Here is a 4891-nt window from a genome sequence, read left to right on the forward strand (position 1 = left end):
CTCTGAAGAATTTTTGTTTGCTTCTTTTCCTTTATTTGACTTCTTATCTCAGTGTTCTATGGCCCAAATGAGAAAGAAAAGTTTGCTTCTGAAAAATAAATTTAGTACATATAAAGTAAATTAGAATATAGTGAACATAGACATAGGGTATCTTCTTTAATTGAAATAACTTTTTTAAGATGCAAAGAAAAATAAATTTTCTATAATTTTATGGGTAAGAAGTATACCAATTTGTGAGTTTTGTGTGTGTGTGTGTGTGTATACTTTTTTTGTGCCAAGGAAATACAAAGGTGATAGGAAAATTGATGGCTTCATGGATGGTAATTTTGAAGTTGTTTCATCTGAGGTAAAAGAAAAAAATATGATTGATTAGTGGAGTCCCCAAATTTTTTACTTAACTTAATGGAGGGCATCCTGTAAAGAAGAGAGAAAAATCTAGTTCAAGATGAAGAAAAGAGCAAACATGTTAGTTTCTTTTCCCTACCAAATACCACTGAAATGATAGAAAGCAAATTAAAAATTAAAATGTATAGTTTTACCCAATCAAGAAATTATTAGGACTTTCTGAGATAGAGACAGAGCATCTGGCATCAGATAGACAGGTAAAGAAGAACACAGAAAACTATAGCAGGCCAAAGACAGGGAAAAGACCTAAAGAGTCTCAGCATTGTGCTTTCCAATAGAATCATGGAGAAATTTCACACAGTCAGCAAACACAGAAGATGAAGCAAATGGTGGGTAATAAGTATCAATGGAAATTGTGAAATACTAGTCTCCTTTTCCAGTATAAGAAATAGAGATGTGAACAGCAGGTTGGCCTCTGAAATGCACAAGGTAAGTCTATAACTAAATAAGTAACTAGAGAAGAAATTAATTCCTAGTATCCATATATATTAATACACAAACTTGACATATATATTCACACAAAAAATAGGAGTTCACCATTCTCTTATAAAATGGGATCATATACAAAATTTCCCAAAGCATTGAATTAAAAGTAATTTTAAGCCTATAAGATTATCATATGCCAAATATTAGAATATATAATAGAATTTTTAAAGAGAAAAAATTATTTTGATTGATATGGAATAGAAGATTATTACTCCAACCATAACATCAAACTAAGAAAATATACAGTTATTATTTCAATAGAAACTATTTAACTAATTACAATATACAATTTAATTGAGAAAAAGGTATGCATATTTTGGGGGGTTTCCACTGCGTTTATTACTAATATAAAAATATGTTAAAAAGAAAAAAATTCATTCTCAGTTCTCCAACGGCTCTCATCCCTCCCTCTTGCCCACACAACTCCTGACCCATTTCCTCAGGGCCAGCTCAAAACTGAACCTGTTCCCTGCCATTTTCACAAAAAACAACCAGTGCCAGGGAGTGAGGGAAGAGTGTCAGATCAATAGTACAATCTAGGTTCCACCCAAAGATAGGCCAGGTGGAGATTCACAGAATTCAGATGAAAGGGCTGGTGGCTGCACATTGGCATAGTCTAACTCAAATGGGCTGAAAAGGAGCTGGGTAGGGAGGCCCATCTGAGGCTTTACAAGACATCACTGGCCTGTGTCAGACCAAGAATAATCAACACCAGGAGAAGTACAGGGAGGACCAGGGAGGCAGCCTTGTGGAATTTCACAATTCTCCCAAGTTGGGATGTGGAGAAAGTCTAGAGGGCACCAAGAGCCCCACTCGTTTTGGCAGAAAAACTTATTCTAGTGTTGGGAAAATCACAAAAATGCCACAGACACTGAGACAGGCTACGGGGGATGCACAGTTTCAAAAAGCACAATGATCACAGACCACAGCGGTGGGGATCATGCTACAGACAGAGAAACTACGAAATCCAAAAGCTGGGGCAGTTGCCTTTCAGGGAGCAACTCTGAACCAGTCACCCAAACTTGACCCCAGGTCAGAAAACCTGGCGAGTTTCCCAAGCAGCTGAAAACACTGGGATGTCACATAAAAAGGACTTAAAACAAGCAGCTAAAGTGGGTAGGAAACCACTCCAGGGCTCTCAGGGATTGAGGGCAGTACTGGGGACAGGTGGACAGTTGCATAAGAAACAGCACCAAAGAGGTTTCCTGTTCAGCAGACATTTGGTGAAAGGCAAGAAGATCCAGGAGGCAGTTGAAGGGAGCAAGAAGGGGTCCCAAAGGCACGTCTCTGGAGGCTGGATCAGAATACAGAGCGCACTGCATACCAGTGATGAAACACAACTCTGGACCCCAAACCAGGGAGGTGGTGGATGGGGGTGGATATGTCATTGACCGAGGGTGTTGGGTGGAAGAGCCTCACAGTAGCCATCACAGGGCTATAGGGAAATACATGGCCACTGGGTCACAGAGGGCTCCTTCCAGCCTGGATGGGAAGGCACAGTCTCACAGAGGAGGTCCATTGACGCCTGGGTGGTAGAAGGCACAGAGGTCTTCATATCTACAGTGGCCTTTTTTGGAAAAGTGTCGACAGATGGGGCGGTCAGATTTGTCTTCCATAACCTGGGGGCCATCCTTAGGCGGGCAGGTATTCTTGATAAGAGACCAGCTTTTGAGCCTTCGAGAGTTTCTCTGCTCTTTGTGGAAGCTTTCTCTGGAGGGACCCCCATGGACTGGCCCCAGAAAAGGGGGTTCAGCACTGAACCCCCACCAACCATGACCATATGGGCCAGACCTGAGGCTGAGGCCTCCCCGGATTGGGCCTCTGCCCCAGGGAGGAGTGGGAGACTCATCAGTGGTGGAATCATCAGTCCCCTTGATTCTGGAGGACCTTTGTGAAGAGCTGATTTGGGGTCATCAGGCTTTCCATTGGCCTTGTGGGGAGGGCCCAGAAGGCTGGGTGGTCCGATGGGACTCTCATCCTCCTCATCTCCAGTCTCTTCCTGCTCGGGCAGTGGTGGCTGCTGCTGTTGCTGATTCTGCTTCTTTGGTTTCGGCATCGGGGCTGCAGCGGGATTTGGAGGGCAGTGAGCAAGGCATGCATATTCTTGTTTTCACTAAAGACTAGCAGTCTCATTCCCAGATGGAAAAAAATATATTATTCCATTTGTTTTGACCAACATAGTATAAGAGTTATAATCTCTCCTCTCCAATCTTGGTAGCACTCACCTTTCTAATTATGACCAATCTGATGTATATATGATTGTTTCTCAAGTGTTATATTCAGTTCCATTCCTTGGATTACTACCTTAGATACTCAGTGGCAAATCAGGCTTTTATTTATCTAAATTACCAATGTATATTCTTTGACTATTTTTCCACTTAAATTTCTACGATTTTCTTGTTATTCTTGAAAAAAATCACTTCATATTCTTTTAAAAAAAGGTCTCTTCTTGACTTTGCATGCAAATATTATCTGCCAAACAATCAAATAGCACCTTACTCTGTCTATAGCAGCCTTTGTTGGGCAAAAATCTTTTATTTCAACAAAAGCAAACCTAACTATTTAACATCTTAGAATTCATACCTTTGAAATCTCATCTAAAACGTCATCCTCCTTCCCTGTTACAAAATATTCTCTGTTTCCTTCTATCAGTGGCATTTAACCTTGTATAGTAAGGCCTCTAACATCTCAAACCTACTGCTGTATTGGTAAAACAGAAATCAACTTTGTTTTTCTCTTTATAGTAAGCCAAATTTCTCCAATGTCAACACTAAACTGCCTAAATTTGTGGTTCATTTTTATCATACATAGTATCCCTAGAACAAGCATATTTCTCAGGAAGAACTCAAGATTGTAAAAGATTTTCACAGAAGTTACTGGGTCTCTTATTAAAGCATATGCAAAAATGGTGAGTCTCCTATATTCCCTTTTAATTGTTCAGGACTCAACTGTTATGGTTCAGAAATGAGGTGTTCCCTAATAGCTCACCTATGAGACAATGAAGAAGGTTTATAAGTGGAACAGTTGGGTTATGAGAGCCTTAATCCAATCAGATTGTTAATCCCCTTAAAGGGATTAACTGGGTAGTAATAGGCAGGTGGGATGTGGCTGGAGGAGGGGGGTCACTGGAAGTGTACCTTTGAGGTTTACAGTTTGTCTTTGTTGAGCAGATTTCTCTCTGCTCCTTGGTGGTCATGGCCTGACCTGCTTTTCTCTGACATACTCTTCTATGATGATGTTCTGCCTCATCTCAAGCCCCAAGGAATGGAACCACTGTGTATGAACTGAGACCTCTGAAACTCTGAGCCACAAAATAAACTTTTCTTCCTAAAATTGTTCTTGTCAAACCTTTTAGTCACAGCAATGAAAAAGCTGACTAAAACACCAACCATAACTTATCATTACATTTTTCCCATGTGGTATTTAATTAATACCTATTTGCTTCACTCTTCAAAATCACTTATATTTTTTAAACCACCAAACTTCTTCATTGTAAAAATTTCCCTTAGGAAATAGAAATCTACCCAGTCTTCACGTTAGGGCTTCTTAAAATTCTATACATTTGTTGGCAGAGGTGAAAGCTAACTTGCTCCACCTATGCAACATTGGTCTTCCTGAGCTAACTTGTGAGGGACTTTTTTTTCTAGAAGAGCTACATAAAGTGACAGGAAAAAATATTACGCAGCATGAATAATAACAAATGGGTAATCAAATCTCATGCTTCAAGAAATAAAGTAATTACTGCAGGATTTAGAGACTGGAGCCTATCTCATCCATAAATAGCACTGTCCAAATCACTAGAGACTTTGTATATAAATGTGTATGTGCATTTAAGTATGTATGTTAATATGGGTTTGTGAGTGAGAGACAAATCATATCTATTAATAGAGACCTTGGAGTGAGACCGAGTATGCTTCCTCCTCCTAAAATTCTGTATCATTCAGTAGAAAAAATCAGAGCCTAGATTGTACAGGATTTTGTTCTACACAGACATAATAAA

At 39.7% G+C, this 4891-nt stretch overlaps 1 pseudogene across 1 annotated transcript; it reads right to left on the reverse strand.

Annotated features, from left to right (window-relative positions):
- Positions 1–2393: 2393 nt before the first annotated feature.
- Positions 2394–2953, reverse strand: LOC308655005 (proline-rich protein 3-like; annotated as a pseudogene). The gene has a single exon. The product of its transcript is annotated as a proline-rich protein 3-like (transcript).
- Between the last annotated feature and the right edge of the window lie 1938 nt (positions 2954–4891).

This window comes from Spermophilus citellus, assembly GCF_964194105.1.
Source record: "Spermophilus citellus genome assembly, chromosome: 8".
Classification (NCBI taxonomy): domain Eukaryota; kingdom Metazoa; phylum Chordata; class Mammalia; order Rodentia; family Sciuridae; genus Spermophilus; species Spermophilus citellus.